Below are 18667 nucleotides of genomic sequence, written 5' to 3'. Positions count from 1 at the left end.
CCAAATTTATCGATATCCTCTCACTTTCCAGTTCTTTGCCCCAACAAAAAGAGCTGCTTTACATATTTTATTACAGGGGTGAAGGTAAGATGGCAACAGAGAAGCAGGAGCTTTATGAATCTCCTTCTAACCAATCATTATAAAGCATCTCAAAAGGACAGAAATCAAAATTAGGAGTAAAGGGACTCCCCACTGGATGGAGCCTTAAAGGTAGACAGTATTTGAGGATTTTAATGCTATAAGGGGGTGAACTTATACTTATCAGTGCTCAAGCTGATCACCCCTCCACAATACCACCTACCATGCTAGAATCAGAGCAAGGGCTGGGACAATCTCTAAATTCTTGGGGACTGGCTGAGGGCACCACAGGCTTACCCCTGAGGGCACTGCAAGGCCTTAGCAGCAAGACCCAAGGCTAAAGAGCATGGAGCCTGGGCAGTAGAGTGTGGCAATTGTGCAGAAACAAGGCTGGCCACAGCAGAGGCAGAAGGGACTGGAAAAATAGTCTCAGGGCAAAATGCTTTAAAGAGCACTACACAAAGAACGGCCTGCCCTCCTCATTCAGGTTTCTGCCTAGGAAGGGAAGATACTATCAAGACAAAGCTCTGTGAGACAAAAGCTAAGAAAGCAATGTCCACCAATATGCAGGAACCCCAATCTACTAGATACAAAAGGAATAAGCAGCAGCAAAAAAAAAAAAAAAAGCTTTTGAGCCTGGATAATGTATATGGAAAAAAGAGCAAAATACAGAAGCAATAGCAGAAAGTGACAAATAAGCAAACACATTGAAACCTTCAAAAAAATGGAAATTGGTCATAAGCTCTGGAGGAACTCAAAAAGGAGTTCAAGAACCCAATACAAATGATAGAAGAAAAATGGGAAGAAAAGTAGGAAAAATAAATGAAAGGGATTGTTAAATTTATGGTTGGACTGAATAATATTTTAGTTGGTTGCCAGGGATTTAATTACTAAATCCCAAATGAATTACTAAAGTAGAATGGATTTTATGGTTGTTTATTTTACAATAAAGAGGGAAGATATTAAGGAAGGGAGAAAGAGAAGAAAAAGATAGAGATAACTACTCTGGCTTCCTCTGAGCCAGGGGAAAGGAGTCCCAAGACGATGGGCCTCTCCAGAGGCTGGTGCCTCCAGAAAAGCCAAGGGAAAGGGAGTTAGCCTTTATACTCACCATGTGTCAGTTTAAAGGAACAGGGTCACCAGGAAAAACAGATCCTGTCAGCAGGTCCTTCTGCCCCTCTTTAGCAATAGAACTCCAGAAAAAGTGGAAGTCCAAGTTGAACTTCCAGAAGAACTGAGTTCAGGCCCTTGTCTCTTTCTTTTAAAGACCGTTTTTTCTTGTATCACTTCCCTTAATCTTTATGTCTACCAATCACAGCTGATTCTCCACTCTAGGACCACCCAGAAGGCAGTCAGTTGATTCTGATTCATCACCCACTCTTTAACACATGGGTCACAGAGCTCCTACTCAGTGTGTGAAACGGGTGTTCCTACCTTTTTTTTTTTGTTAAATCCAAAAATGGGTAGATCTCCAAACTTAACTTTTAAGTACTGTGTTTACACTTATGGGATTAAATCTAAAAATAGACAAGGGATTACAATTTAACCTTCACAATCAAGGAAGAACTAAGTACTTCCATTGTTACAATCATGGAAAAGCCTAATCCAATCTTCACATAATACAAAAAGAAAATACCTTAAAAGACAAAATTACCCACATGGAAAAAGAGGCACAGAAATAAAATAAAGTAATAAGAAAATTGGAGATCAGAATTGACCTGCTGGAAGTCATGAAAAGTAGGCTAGAGCAAACTGAAAAGGAAAATCAAAAGATCATAGCTGAAAACCAGTCTTAAAAGACTAGAGTCAGGCAGGTAGAAGCTAATGATCTCATGAGACAGCAAGAATTAATAAAGCAAAATCAAAAGAATGAAAAAATAGAAGGAAACATGAACTATCTCATTGAAAAGACAACTGAGGTGGAAAACAGATCCAGAAGAGACAATTTGAGAATTACTGGACTACCTCAAAAATAAGAAAAATAAATGAAAGTGATTGTTAAATTTATGGTTGGACTTGACATCATATTACAAGAGATTATCCAAGAAAACTGCCCTGATATTCTTGAACAAGAGGGCAAAATAGGCATTGAAAGAATCCATAGATTGCTCCCTACATTAAATCCTCAAAAGGCAACCCCAGGAATGTCATAACCAAATTCAAGAGCTTCTAGGTCAGGGAGAAAATATTGCAAATAGCCAGAAAGAGACAATTCAGATATCAAGGAGCTGCTCAGTCAGGATTACACAGGATCTGGCAGCCTCCACACTAAAGGACCCAAGGCTTTAATTGACTAAATGACAACATGACTTTGTAATAAAACTGTTTATATACCTTAAAAAACTGACTATATACTTTCAGGGGAAAGTATGGACATTTAATAAAATAGACTATTTCTAAGCATTCCTAAAGAAAAGATAAGAACTAAATGGAAAATTTGATGTCCATATACAAAATTGAAGAGTAACCATAAAAAGGTAAACAAGAAAAAGGGGGAAAATTGTTTAAGGGCTTCACTAAGGTTAAATTGATTATATTCCTATATGCAAAAATGATATCTATAATTTAAAAATTGTTTTCATTATCATAGTATATAGAAGAATTATTCATAAGCAGAGGTTATGGTACTAAGTTATTTAAGATGAAATGTAAAAAAAGGTAGGAGGCAAGAATAGTACTAAGAGAAACTTGAAGGAAAAAGAAAAATAGAATAAATTATGCCACATAAAGAGGTACATTGGGTGGGGACAATACTATTATAAGAAGGGGAGAAAGAGAGTAGTAATAGGTAATATTTAAACCTTACTCTCAGTGGAATCAGTTCTGAGAGGGAAGAACAGTCAGATCTATTGGAGTATAGAATTCTATCTTACCCTACAGGGAAGTAAAGAGGGAATAATGAAGGGAAGGTGTTGGGTGGGGAGTGTTAAAAAGGAGGGAACGGTTGGGGGAAGAGAAACTAATAAACCTTAAAGAAAAATAAGGGGACTAAGAAGGGAGAGGGTGTAAAGGAAAGTAAAATAAGGGTGAGGAAAAAGGAGACTAATTAAAAGCAAAATACTGGTGTAGAAAGAAACAGTGAAAGAAGAAAGGGGAGGACTGAAAGAGGAAATCACCATGGTGGGGAAAACACAGGTGGGTATCATAATTCTGAATGTGAATGGGATTAACTCACCTATAAAACAGAAGCAGATAGCAGAGTGAATTAAAAACAAAAATCCTACCATATGTTTCCCAAGAAACACACATAAGGTGGGTAAACACAGACAGGACAAAGGTAAGATACTGGAGAAGAATTTATTGGGAATCAACTGAGAAAAAGAAGGCAGGAGTCACAATCATGATATCTGACAAAGCCAAAGTAAAAATAGATCTGATTAAAAGAGATAAAGTAATTACATCCTGATAAAAGGCAGTATAGGCAATGAAAAACTATCAGTATTCAACATATATGCACCAAATGGTATAGCATGTAAATTTTTAAAGGAGAAACTACTGGAGGTTATGGAGGAAATAGATGGGAAAATTACACTGGTGGGAGACCTGAACCTTCCTCTATGAAATGTAGATAAATCAAACCAAAAAATAAATAAGAAGATATGTGAATGAAATCTTAGAAAAATTAGTTAATAGATATATGGAGAAAAGTAAATAGGAATAAAAAGGAATATACCTTTTTAGCAGCACGTAGTTCATTCACAAATATTCACCATGTACTAGGGCATAAAAACATTGCAAACAAATGCAAAAAAAGCAGAAATAATAAATGTAACCTTTTTAGATCATAATACAATAAACATTATAATTAGTAAGGGTATATGGAGAAGCAAATCAAAAATTAATTGGAAATTAATCTGATTCTCCAAAACTCATTGGTTAAAGAACAAATCATAGAAACAATAACTTCATTGAACAGAATTACAATGAGGAAACAACAAATCCAAATTTTAGAGATTTGCAAATCAGTACTCGGGAAAATTTATATCCCTCTGGGTCCATAGTAGCAAAAAAGAGAAAGAAGAGACTAACAAATTGGACATTCAGCTAAAAAAAAACTAGAAAAAAGAACAAATTAAAAAATCTTAGATAAAGAACAAATTGGAAATTCTAAAAATCAAAGGAGAAATTAATAAAATTGAAAGTAAAAGAACTATTGAACACATAAATAAGAGTAGGAGCTGGTACTTCGAAAAAAACAAATAAAAGTATGGTTAATCTAAGAAAAGGAAAGAAGAGAACCAAATTAATAGTATCATGAATGAAAAGGATGATCTCATTTCTAATAAAGACGAAATTAAGGTCATTATTCAGAACTATTTTGTCCAATTATATGGCAATAAAAATGGCAATTGAGGTGAAATGTATGAATATTTACAAAAATAAAAATTTCCTAGATGAACAGAAGAGGAAATGGAATACTTAAATAATATCATATCAGATAAAGAAATTGAAAAGCATCAAAGAACTCCTTAAGAAAAAATCACCAGGGCCAGATGGATTCACAATTGTATTCTATCAAACATTTAAAGATCAATTGATCCCAATACTCTACAAATGATTTGACAAAATAGGCAAAGGAGGAGTCTTACCAAACTTTTTGTGATACAAAAATGGTACTGATTCCCAAGCCAGGAAGACCAAAATCTATAGACCAATATCCTTAATGAATATAGATGCAAAAATAAAATACTAACTAAAAGGCTACAACAAATGATCACAAGGGTTGTTCACTGTGACCAGGTAGGATTTATACCAGGAAGGCAAGGGTGCTTTAATATGGGGAAAACCATCCACATAATGGACCATATCAACAACCAAACTAATAGAAATCACATAATTAACTCAATAGATGCAGAAAAAGCTTTTGACAAAATACAACACCCATTTCTATTCAAAACACTAGAAAGTATAGGAATTGAAGGGTCATTCCTCAAAATAATAAACAGTATTTACTTAAAACCATCAAGTATCATCTGCAATGGGGATAAGTTAGATGCCTTCTCAATAAGATCAAGAGTGAAGCAGGAATGCCAATTATCACTACTACTATTTAATGTTGTACTAGAAATGCTAGGACTAGCAATTAGAGAATAACAAGAAATTGAAGGGATTAAAATAGGCATTCAGGAACTAAATTATCACTCTTTGCAGATGACATGATGATGGTATACCTAAAGAATCCAAGAAAATCAAATAAAAATCTAGTAGAAATAATCAATAACTTTAGCAAAGTTTCTGGGTATAAAATAAACCCACATAAATCATAATTTCTATATGTTTCCAACAAAACCCAACAGCAAGAGTTAGAAAGAGAAACTCCATTTACAATTACTCTAGACAAGATAAAATACCTGGGAATCTACTTGCCAAGACAATTTAAGGAATTATGTGAACATAACTACAAAACACTCTTCACACAAATAAAACTAGATCTAAACATCTGGAAAAACATCAATTACTCATGGGTAGGACAAGCTAATAAAATAAAAATGATAATCCTACCCAAATTAATTTACATATTCAATGCCATACCTATAAAACTACCCAAATACTTTTTTATAGAATTAGAAAAAATTATTACAAAGTTCATCTGGAAGAACAAAAGATCAAGAATATCAAGAGAAATAATGAAAAAAAAATGTGAAGGATAGCACCGTAGCTTTTCCAGACCTCAAACTATACTATAAAGCAGTGATTATCAAAATTATCTGGTACTGGCTTAGAGATAGAAGGGTGGATCAATGGAATAGACTAGGGGTAAATGACAGTAGCAAGAGAGTGTTTAATAAACCGAAAGATCCCAGCTTTGGGGACAAGTACTGCTGGGAGAATTGGAAAAGAGTTTGGGAGAAATTAGGCTTAGATAAACATCTTACACCCTATACCAAGAGTAGGTAAATTAACTTAGATATAAAAAGAAAAATCATAAACAAATGAAGATAGAATAATATATCTGTAACATCTATGGGAAAGGAAGAAATCTAAGACCAAGCAGGAGATAGAGAGCATTACAAAATGTAAAATAAGTAATTTTGATTATATTAAATTTAAAAGTTTCTTTACAAACAAAGCCAATGCAACCAAAATTAGAAGGGAAGCAACAAATTGGGGGTAGGGGGGTTATAACAAAATCCTCTGACAAATGTCTCATTTCTCAAATTTATAAGGAACTAAGTCAATTGTAAAAAAAAAAAAATCAAGCCAATCCCCAATTCACAAATGGTCAAGGGACATGAATAGGCAGTTTTCAGATAAAGAAATCAAAACTACCAATAAGCACATGAAAAAGTGGTCTAAATCTCTCATGATTAGAGAAATGCAAATCAAAGCAATGCTGAGGTACTACCTTACATCTATCAGATCTGCCAATAGGACAGTAAAGGAAAATAATAAATGTTGGAGGGGATGTGGCAAAATCAGGACACTAATAGATTGCTGTTGCTGGTATGAATTAAAACAGCCATTCTGGAAGGCAATTTGGAATTAAACACAAAGGACTTTAAAAGAATGCACAACCATTGATCCAGCAATACTACTGCTCGGTTTGTTCCCCAAAGAGATAATAAGGAAAAAGACTTGTACAAAAATATTCATAGCTGCACTCTGTGGTGGCAAAAAATAATTGAAAAATGAGGGGGTGTCCATCAATTATGGAATGACTGAATAAATTGTAGTATATGATGATGATGGAATACTATTGTGCTGTAAAAATTGATGATCTGGAGGCTTTCCATATGAACTGAGAGAACCTCAATGAACTGATGCCAAGTGAAATGAGCAGAACCAGAATACTGTACACAGAAAGTAAAAATGTTGTGGAAAAATCCACTGTAATAGACCTTGCTACTAGTAGCAATACAACAAGCCAAGACACTCGTGGAGGACTTATGTAAAAGAATGCTATCCACCCTGAGAGAAAGAACTATAGGAGTAGAAATGCAAAAGAAAAACATATGATATCACTTATCACATGTATATATGGATATGTGATTTGGGGTCTAGGCTTTAAAAAAACACTCTATAGCAAAAAATAATATGGAAATAGATATCAAGTGACAACATTTGTACAACCAGTGGAATTGTTTGTTGGTTCTTGGAGCAGGGAGGAAAAGAAAAATGAATCATGTAAATATAGAAAAATATTCTAAAAAATAAAATTAAAAATATTTTCATACATATAAGTCCTTTCCCAATTTTTTCTCTTTGAGATACAAATCTAGTAGTGATATCACTGGGTCAAAGGATATGTACTGCTTTGTAGCCCTTTGGGCAAATAATTCCAAATTGCTCTCCTGAATGGTAACTTTTCCAATAGTGCATTGATGTCTCAAATTTTCCACATCTCCTTCAAATTTTGTCATTTTCCTTTATTGTCATAATAGCCAATCTGATAGGTATGAGGTGGCACCTCAGAGTTATTTTCATTTGCACTATTAATAGTTATTTATAGCATTTTGCATGACTATAGAGAGCTTTAATTGCTTTCTCTGAGAACTGCTTGTTCATATCCTTTGACCATTTTTAGGTTGGGGAATGACTTATACATTCTTATACATTTGATTCATTTCTCTACATATTTGAGAAACAAGGCCTTTATTATAGAAACTTATAAAAATTGTACCATTATGATTATTGTGTATTACTCTCCATCTTATTTCCCTCTTCTTAATTTTTGACCATCACAATTCCTAATTTGTTCTATTTTTATCAGCCCCAACCACCTTCCTTTATACCATTCTCCTCCTACTTTCCTATAGGGTAAGATGGATTTTTGGACCCAATTGATAATGTATGGCCTTGCCTCATTGAGTCAATTCTGATAAGAGTAAAGTGCACATGTTCTCTTCCCTACATTCCCAATCTCTCCCTCCACTAAATAGTTCTTTCATGCCTCTTTTATGTGATATAATTTACTTCATTCAATTTCCCTTCCTCCTCCTCCTAATGCATTACTTTTTCTCATGCTGTAATTTTATTATTTTATAATAAACTATCATATTCAACTCATACCCTTGCCCTGTGTATATTTCTTCTAACTGCCCTAATAATAAAGTTCTTAGGCATTACAAGAATCATCTTCTCATATAGGTATATAAACAGTTTACCCTTATTCAATGACTTTATTTCTTTTTCCTGTTTACCTTTTTATGCTTTTCTTAAGTCCTATATTTGAGAATCAGATTTTCCATTCAACCCTGGTCTTTTCATCAGGAATGTTTAAAAATCTAGTACTTTATTGAATACCCACTTTTCCCCCCCACAAAGGATTATGCTCAGCTTTGCAGAGTAAATGATTTTTGGTTGAAGTCCTATTTCCTTTGCCCTCTGGAATATCATATTCCAGATCCTTTAATTCTTTAATGTTGAAGCTACTTAATCCTGTTTATTTTGACTTGTGACTCCATGAAATTTGAAATGTTCTTTTTGGCTCCTTTCAATATTTTCTCATTGACTTGGAAGTTCTCGAATTTGACTATTATATTCCCAGGTGTTATCCTTTGGGATCTCTTTCAGGAGGTGATCAGTGGATTCTTTCAATTTATAGTTTCACAGGACAATTTTCCTTTAAAATTTCTTGAAAGATGATAGCTAAACTCTTTTTTTAATTATGGTTTTCAGCTGGTCCAGTAATTCTTAGATGATCTCTCCTGGATTTATTTTCCAGGTCAGTTGTTTTTTTTCCAATGAGATATTTCATATTTGTTTCTATTTTTTCTTTCTTTTGACTTTGATTGTTTCTTGATGTTGCATGGAATCATTAGCTCCCACTTGCCCAATTCTAATTTGAAGAAATTATTTTCTTGAGTAGCTTTTGTATCTTCTATTTGGCCAATTCTACTTTGGAAGTTCTTTCCCTCAGTGAATTTTTGTACCTCTTTTTCCATATAGTCAATTCTGTCTTTCAAGATGCTTTTTGTTTCAGTGAATTTGTGTATATCTTTTTCTGTTTACTCAATTCTGCTTTTTAAGAAGCTTTTCTTCTTAGTGAAATTTTTGTACCTCTGTAATCAATTGACCTATTCTGTTTTTTTAAGATATTTATTTTTTCAGCATTTTTTTTTGCTCCTCTTACCAAGCTGTTGACTTTTTCATGATTTTCCTGTAACACTTTCATTTCTTTTCCCAATTTTTCTTATACCTCTATTATTTGGTTTTTATAATCTTCTTTTAGCCCCTCCATTTATTGTTTTTGGATTTGAGAGCAATTTGCATTTTTCTTAGAGGCTTTGGATGCAATAGTATTGACTTTGTTGTCTTCTGAGTTTGTGTTTTGTTTTTTTCTATCACCAAAATGACTTTCTATGTTGGGTTTCTTTTTTTTGTGGTTTGCTTATTTTCTAGCCTTTTTCTTTTCTGAAAATTATTCACGTTGAACTTTGTAACTGTGGTGAAGCAAGTACTATTCCAAACCTCAGGTTCTTTGTGCCTTCACAGCTGGCTCTGGAGATCTATCTGCCTTCAGTTCTTCCAAGGGGGTATAATGTAAGGAGAGATGTGTTTAATAATTTCCTGGCCTGTAAGTAACCACTTATTAACAACCACTCTTTTCTTCCTTGGAAGCATGACCAGGATCTTCTGCTCTCCTGTGGCTACAAGTGCTTTTGTGTATAGTACTTGTGCTCCCCCTGAGATTTGGATCTGCCGATAGGCAATGCAACAAGTATCTTCCACCCAGAGCCAGAAAGGGGATCCTTGTAATTTCCTTCTGAGAAGTTGTCCAATCCCCCTACTCTCTGTGGCTGAGAGCTCTGAAACCCTTTCAACTTCCCACAGGGCTTGTTGCTGTGGTGGGACCTGTCTTGTAGTGCTGCTTTGCTTTTGACTTTCATGCTGGTGCAATAAATCTTTTGTGGCAGTCCAAGTTGTTTGGGGCTGAAAAATTACTTCAGAATTTGTTTTGAGGCCTTATATCAGTTTTATGATGGGTAATTTGGTAGAGATCAGGTAGGTCTGTGTACCTTCTCTGCTATATTGCAAGGTTTTCCATCCCCTGAACTTCCTTTTTATAAACATAAAACAAAGAATGGAACAGGATAGGTTACAGGGCTGACAACAACATGATTGGTTATGTAGCTGAGGCCTGGGGACAATATGATTGGTTGATGATTGGGAAAGAGAGACTAGCAACAAACCCCTCTCCTTTCTTCCTTACCTACAAAATGTTCATTGTTTGAGTATACCTGCAAAGTGAGAGATAGTAAACCAGATTCTTTAGATAGCAAATAAGACATCCTTAAAGGATAAATTGATGGTGTAAAGATACTAACCCAGAATCCCTTGTGTCTACCCACATCCCTAAAGGATAACGAATTTTCTCAAGGCAAGGATAAAATGATTACTACTAGAAGAATTTGCTTTCTACACTCAATTCATTATAGTCCAGTTGAATTTATGTACTAAATTGAGAGACAAATGATCATGGCTTAGGCAGTTAGAGAAAAAAAATTCTGTAAATAGGATAAATCTTTAAAAAACACAAAATTTGTCTCACTAGGATCAAAGTAAGATCAGATGATAACTAAGTCATGGTTATTGTGAAAAAAAAGAAAAAAATCCATCTCTCAAGTCAGAGAACCCAAGTTTAAAGTTGTTCCTCTATAGAAATAGGGGATTGAACTCAATGACCTTTCAGCTCCACATTTATGATCTTTGAACTGTAAAGGGTGAAATTATGGTTGAGACTGAAAAAAAATCTAAATTTAAGTGGTCGCCAAGGGAAATCCCAAATAATAAAATACCCAAGTCAGCTGACAAATTTTATGGTGATTTAATTGATATAGTAGTGAAGATTTTAAGGAGGAGGAGGAAGGAAGGGGCTAGTACCAAGCAGGAAGACAGGAGACCTAGAAAATAAGATTTTGAGTGCGAAGGAGGAAAGAATCAGCCTGACCTCCAAAGAGGCTTAGCTAAGATGCCCGAACCTGAAATTAGCTCCAGGGCAAAACTTAACACCCAACACTCCAAGATGTCGGAACGCTTAGCACGCTGCCAGCCAGAGTCATCTCTCCAGAGAAAGAAGAGGGGTCAGGAAGTGCCATGCCTTATATGGATGTTTTTACATCATTTTTCTGCATCTCATCTGTACCAATGAGGACTTAGCTTGACTTAGGACAGCCCAAAGGTCTATCCTTTTTTTTTTTTTTGCACATGTCTGTTGAAGACCATCTCCTCAGATAATTAAATCTTGAGTTTGCTGCAGACCTTCAAAATCTTGTTAAACTAAGTAGGATGGAGAATGTGGAGTTTCCAAGACCTGATTCTGTTATTCCAAGTATCTCCATTGATACTGATCAGGAAATAGCTAAATCACATCTTCTAAAGAATGGTCTGATTAGGGTAGAATAGTTTTGAAATTCACAGAACCTATGACCCTTTAATCCCAAAAGATTATACATATGATAAATTCCACTGATGAAAAAATCAAGACTATAATTATTCTTTAACATGAGGACCAGTGAGCAACAGTTAGTCTACATTTGTGTCTTAATACATAATATGAAATCACAGACATCTTTGTTGTCTTGTTGAAGACTTGATCTTAGAATGTTTTAAGAAACTTTTAAAGTACTTTCCTTTTATGCTTCTAATTTTTCCATACAATCAGATACACTCCATTCACAATGCAAAAAGAAATTAAAAATCATCAAGATGAAAAAAATTTTAGTCTGCAGAGAAATAATAGGCATTTGTCCAGAACTCTAAATGCTTTTTTTTAGCATTAGCAGCAGAACAACATGGACACATATTTATTGCATCTAAGTATAGGTAGTTCGTGATTGTCCAAAGAATGTCAAAGGTGCTGCCTTGACAAACAAAATGACTTAACATCTCTTAGGCTTTTGACATCTGCAATATGTTTTTGTGTTCTTCTTGAAAAGGGGAGATGTTACTAGTTCATTGACCCTGCCTCCTGTTTCTTTCCTTTTTATAACTTTTTTCAATTGTAAAAAATAGACTCGAATACAGGACTACAATCCCCATGAGCCTTTGCTCCACTTACCCAGAATGCCTTGTAATCTCACCTGGGCTGAGATCGAGAAGATATTTAAGCAAAGGCTTTTGAAGGGCTCGGCCCCCTTTTGGACTTCCGTTTGGAGCAGAGGCGTCTCTTCCATGATGTGAGGTTATTTTGTCTAGGCCTCTGGCCTAGGCACATGTTTCTTACTTGTATATTCTTAATCCTTAACTTTAATAAACCTCTAAAAAATATAATACTCCTTGCAGAGAGAAACTAATTTCTACCTGCCTCAGTCTCCCCCTCTCCCCTAAATTTTAATCTTTTCACAATTAAAAATTCATTTTCTCTCCTTTTCATCCAAACTCCACATTATAAAAGAAAAAAAAAAACTTGTGACCAATATGCATAGTCAAGAAAAAAACAAATTCCTTCATTTAGCCATCTGTTTCAATAGTAACCTGTAAAGGGTCATGAATCTTTTTCAAGTGGATTTTATGGATCTATGTTTGAAGATCCTCAAGTCTAACAAAAGTACTGATTATTGGAGCTACCTGGTCTTTTTTTAGAAAATTTTCAGGCAGTCTCTCTGTTGGATGTCTTTGAAGTAGAAATTATAAACTCAAGGCCAATGTAGTACAGTGAATAAGAAACTTTATCATATACAAAGGTGTAAAGGTGTAGTCTATTATTTAATATTTTGACCAATTTCCCAACATTATATGACTGGTAGATGGAGAAGATCTTACTAAAGAGATTTGTAAACTTTTTCATAATTTTACTTTTTATGCCACATGATAAGGAAAATTATATACTATAATATAAAATGACTTCCAGTAATTATCCAGTTGTTCTCCAGTAATTCAGTGGCAACATAAAATCACTAATGACAATAACCAGTAAACTTAAACCAATAATCTGTATAGTCAGTAAACAGTAATCTCCTCTTTCATTATGTGTATGTTTTTGTAACATGCAGAAGAAAGAATTAAGTTCTGTGACTAGACAGTTATCCAACTGTCTTTAGATGGATTTTTTAGGTTATTAATGGTATAAGATCTAAAACAATGTATTGTTTTAAATATCAATATGCCATGGGATCCTTTATTTCAAACTCCTTTTGTTGATAATAGAAATATTTATGAATCAAGCTACAATATAACTGTAATTAATATATATTTCAAAGAATGCAGCAGGTAGTATGAGAAGCCTTTTAGTTGTACTTTATGGGTGTATTTAATCATAAGGGACAATCTGTATTTCTGCAGATTTACTTTTAAATTAAGATAATAGATTAAGATTGTATTATGTACCACAACAGTACCTTCTGAATTCTACTTCTCAATATTTGTTCCTATCATTTCACAAACTGAATCTATAGCTCAATCCATAGTTTAAAAACTCAAAATATAATCAAGGCAATAGAGGTGATTTTGTGGCTACATAATCGAGTTTTGTTTTAAATATTTCAGAAACCCAAAGGGCTTTAAAAGACTGTCTGCCTTTTGATCCAGCCATACCACTGCTGGGTTTGTGCTCCAAAGAGATCATAGGGGAAAAGACTTGTACAAAAATATTTATAGCCATGCTCTTTGTGGTGGCAAAAAATTGGAAAATGAGGGGATCCCCTTCAATTGGGGAATGGCTGAACAAATTATGGTATCTGTTGGTGATGGAATACTATTGTGCTCAAAGGAATAATGAACTGGTGGAATTCCATGTGAACTGGAATGACCGCTAGAAATTGATGCAGAATGAAAAGAGCAGAACCAGGAGAACGTTGTACACAGAGACTCATACACTGTGGTATAATCAAATCATTGTAATAGACTTCTCTACTAGCAGCAATGCAATGATCCAGGACAATTCTGAGGAACTTATGAGAAAGAACGCTATCCACATTCAGAGGAAGAACTGTGTGAGTAGAAACACTGAAGAAAAACAACTGCTTGGTCACATGGGTCAATGGGGATATGATTGGGAATATAGACTCTAAACAGTCACCCTAGTGCAATTATCAATAATATGGAAACAGGTCTTGATCAATGATACATGGAAAACTCATTGGAATTGTGTGTCGGCTACAGGGGAGGGGGTTGGCAAGGGAAAGAACATGAATCATGTAATCATGGAAAATATTCTAAATTACTTAATAAAATTTTTTCAATTCAAAAAATAAATATTTCAGAAAAACAGGTCTATTGTGGTTAAAAAAAAAACTTTAGTACACTAGAGAATGTTAAAATAATAACCAAATAAGTGTACTTCAAAAACATAGTAATAATAAAAACTATTGACAGAATACTGAAATATATTAGCCTATAATTCACCAAATTGTACAAAGAAAGACAATTGACAGAGGATCACCTTCAACTGCCCATGAAGAGTGCAGACAGTTTTCTGGAAAGGGTTGTATTTGCAATCACAGAAATTTAGTGGACAGGTCTTAAAAGATTTCTAGGTCTCTTCATTTACAACATGGTTTCACCCAGGAAATGAAACATTTCAAACAACGCAGTAACAAAACTAGCATTAGTTTAAAATCATTATATATTATACCAAATTAATGATATACAAGCCTCTTGGAGTGCCTAGTCCACATTTGATTTCTGTTGGAAACAGAAGAGGACTGACAGGCCAAAAAGGAGACAACAGCTTATTTGATAACCACTTTATATCACATTTTTAATTATTTTCCAAAATCCTTACATCTTGTAAATGGCACTGTTTTCAAGGTGTGATCTAAGTTAAAATTTACAGCCAACTCAAATTTTAATGAACTGTTATAAAGTATTACCACCCTTCTATTCTATTTCTATACAAATACCTTTCTTTCTGTCTGACCATTTCATCCCCAATTTTCTTTACCTCTCAATCCTGGGATCTGTTAGTAGAGTGGGCAGTAGCATTCATTTCACTAGAACTGGAAGTTTTCCTTTGGCCTAAGCTTGATAACTAGCCCTCCCAAACTGAGGCAAATAGGACCAGCCAGCGGAGAACAAGTAAATAGGAGCATCAAATAACAGAAAGCCAGTTCACCAAACCCAACTCACCATTCAGCAGACCCTGTTACAAATAGAAAATATACAGATACTCATCAGTTACTGAGGATTGTCTCCAAGAAAGAACCCAGAGGCTTTCATTTACAGATTACTTGTTTGCATTAGAATACTATGTTTCATACATAGATGTTTCATCACCATTCGTTGCCCATTTTTATAGATCCTGTGTGTTATTTTGATTCATTATTATCATCACTGTCAATAATAACTAGCATTTACATAGCTCTGTATCCTCAAAATACCACCTTGGCCTGCAGTTGCTATAATTATCCTCATGTATAGCTGAGGAATCGAAATCTTTGAGAAATTATGTGACTTGTGCCCAGGATCATACAGCTATTTAAGTGTCTGGGACCACATGTGAACTCTGCTCTTTCTGATTATGATTATGGGTGATATATAATATCCTTCTTTGACTTATATAATATCACCTCATCACCTCCCTCTTTTAAAAGCAAATGCCTTTATCCAAAGTTTTATTGTTTTTTAACCTGAAAAAAAAATTACTTCAAAGGAGTTGGGTTCCCCCAACCACTGCAAGGTCAGGCCTGAGCCACACTGGGTACTAGGCCTCCCTCAGCTGTTTTCAATGACTGTTGTCCCTCTCCTCACCACTTTAGGAGCAGAGATGGCTAATGTCAGATGAAGCCCCTTCAGGTCAGGGAGAAACCACCCACATCTTCCATGTTCCTGCCGCTGGTCCCTGTTGAGGAGCATGGAATGACAGCAATGAAGCTCTAGGTTGGGTAGGAAACATATGGAGAACCTGGTAGGATTCCATTTCAAGGTTTCAGGAATAGACTACTGAGGATGGAGGAGCTAGATGGCAAGACAGATTGGGCAGTCAGAAGACTCCTCTTTGTAGTTTAAATCTGGCCTTGAGTCCATATTAGATGTGTGACCTTGGGTAAGTCACTTAACCCTGTTTGCCTCCGTTTCATCAGCTGCCAAATGAGCTGGAGAAGGAAATGGGCAGACTCCAGTATCTCTGCCAAGAAAACCCCAAATGGGGTCAAGAAGAGGCAAATGTTGCTGAAAGATGACTGAACAAGAGTCTAGTGTGGCACCTGGAGTCCCTGCTTCCCCGATTACTAGTCTACTAGTCACTGGGCAATGCGTTCCGGAGAAAGCGTCCTCGATGGAGCCCCCAAAGCGTCCGCCCCATCCATACCCTCCACAAGGCATCCCGCGCCCCCACCCCCACCCCCAAGAGACCTACGGGAGGCAGTTGGAGGAGGGCCCGGCAGCGCGCTCCCTCCTACGCGCGCTCACTCCCTATGGTACTCTCGCGCGCCCTTTGTGGCCGGCGGCGGCGCAGCGGTTGTGAGTATTTTGAGAGACCCGCTGGAGTTTAGATTTCGAAAGTGGTGGATGGTGGAGAGAAGTGGGGCGGGGAGGCGAAGCTTGGGGAGACTCTCACGAGTTCTCAGTCGGGAGCGGGGAAGAAGGCCTCGGCCTCTGACCACTCCTTCTAACGGCTGAGAGCCGGTGAGTGCCGCACCTACCCCCAACCCTCCTCCCGGGCCCTTTCTCCTTCAACTTTGACTATTTTCATCTCCTTCCCTCCACCCAAGGCCTTCCCAGCCGCTGCTCCCCTCTGTCCAGCCTGGATCATGCCTGGACAATTGGAAATGGATTGGAGGGCTGAATTCCTGAAGGGTCCTGAAGGTGGAAGGGGCTGAGGGTGGGGGTTATAATACCTAGAGTCACAGTATTTGGCTCTGGAAGAGGCCGCCTAGTCCCATCCCATCACTTTCAGAATGAGGAACCTGAGACCTAAAGGTCGTGACCAAGAGAGGTTGCCCGAGTTCACACAGCACTACAGGGCAGAGAGGCCCAGCAAGATTTAAACCCTCAGCCTCTCCAGGCAGAGCCATTGTTTTACATTCCCTGACTGGTCTCTCTAGGATGTAGATAATGCACAAAACGGTGTTACTCAGTCTTAGTCTCTGCATTTCCACTGAATGTCTCAAGCATCTCAAGTTTTAAGACCATAGGTCTACATTTGCAGTTGACCTCAGAGGCCTTCTAATGTAGCCCTTCCCCCTCCTTTAAAACGATAATCCAGGAAATTGATCTCCAAAGTGGTTATGATTTGCCCTTGGTCACACACAAGTCCAGCCCCTTTCCCCCTTTTAAAAAATAATCCAGGAAAGTGAGGCCCAGAAAGGGTTGAGATTTTCCAGTTGGACAAGTGATATTTGAATTCAGGTCCTCTGACTTCAAAGCCAGTTTATCAGTAATTTGAACTGAATTGATTGTATCATCTTTCCCCCTAATTTTTCTCCTAACTTGCTAATTAGCTATTCTGCCACATCACTTAGGGTTGAAATCTTTTTCTGTCTTTGATCTAACTCACCCATGTATTCATTTACTAATTCCTACTTCCATATTAACTCTCACATCTGTTCTATTTTCTCTACTCATATTCTATCACCTTAGCTAATACTGGCATTACCTTTCCCCTGCATAAATGTCTAGTCTCACTCCCTTTTCAGACCATTCTTCACAAAGCTGCTCCAATCTTTCCAAAGTACAGATCTTACTGTTTTTAAGTGGTTCCTAATTTTTATGTCTCTAGAAGCTAGGATGATGGGTAGTGTAGTGGATAGAGTTTTGGGCCTAAAGTCAGGAAAAACAGTTGCTTTTAAGGAAAAGAAAAAAGAGGGGAACTTCTTAGCTTAGAATTTAAGGCCCTCCACAGTCTGGGTCAACATATCTTTCCAAGCTTATCTCCTTTTATGTACTTTATATTCCAGCCAAACTTATGTACTGTCCAACTCAACGTACTGTCTTCTGCCTCTGCATTAGCACTGCTCATCTCTTAAGACTGTTAAACATTTTTTCACCTCTTTTCATAATGTTCTTTTCAAGAATAAAATTGGGTGCCATCTTCTTGATGGATTCCTGTTTTATCTTTGTGTTGCCAGTGCCTATTGTAGCCAACCATGACTAGCTCTTTATACATTTTTGTTAAATTTTTAGTTTAGGACCTTGATTTGCTCATAGATATTCATCATCTTTAGCATACTACATGTAGAAGCATATTCAGACAATAATTGAACTTTTCAAGCTTGAGCTAGTTAAGGAATCTAGTGTGTGTGAGATGTATCAAATGCCAAAGAAAAACCTTAAGTAACTGTAATGCTTTCCAAATATGATGTCTTGTTGTGTTAAAACAGATAACAGAAAACTCTCCTCCTTAGAAAAGTTGAGAAAAATTTAGAACACTATTAAAAAAAAAACACAACAGAACCTTATTTACCATAGGTTTTACCATATTACAAAGTATCTTATTTTCTGAATTATTATCAACATGGATCTACTTTGTTTTGTATATTTAAACTTATTTTTCTCTGCCTTGAGACTTTTCAACCATTAGAATTATACGGTTTTTGTGTCTAACCTCAACTTGGATAAATTATTTAATTCTTCTGGGCTTCTGGTACCTAATTTGATAATGAGCAGCCTGAAAGCAGTGAAATTAGAACAGATGCTCTTTTGGGTCATTTACATAGGTACCATTGTCATTTTTCATTCATCTTCCAATTCTTTAAGGTGGAACCAGGAA

At 36.1% G+C, this 18667-nt stretch overlaps 1 protein-coding gene across 7 annotated transcripts in view; it reads left to right on the top strand.

Annotated features, from left to right (window-relative positions):
• LOC100026608 (phospholipid-transporting ATPase ABCA3-like) overlaps positions 1–18667 on the top strand; it is a 268136-nt gene that overhangs the window by 18744 nt on the left and 230725 nt on the right. For 3 of the 7 annotated variants that reach the window (XM_056806541.1, XM_056806542.1, XM_007498228.2), the window contains exon 1: positions 16290–16419. The exons of 2 other annotated variants lie outside the window; for them this stretch is intronic. The gene's annotated coding sequence lies outside the window, so the exon portion shown is untranslated. 2 more of the 7 variants (XM_056806543.1, XM_007498227.3) reach the window with 2 other exon arrangements.

This window comes from Monodelphis domestica, chromosome 7 (assembly GCF_027887165.1).
Source record: "Monodelphis domestica isolate mMonDom1 chromosome 7, mMonDom1.pri, whole genome shotgun sequence".
Lineage (NCBI taxonomy): Eukaryota > Metazoa > Chordata > Mammalia > Didelphimorphia > Didelphidae > Monodelphis > Monodelphis domestica.
Note: the sequence above shows the minus strand (reverse complement) of the source record. Positions and strands in the feature narration are given on the sequence as shown.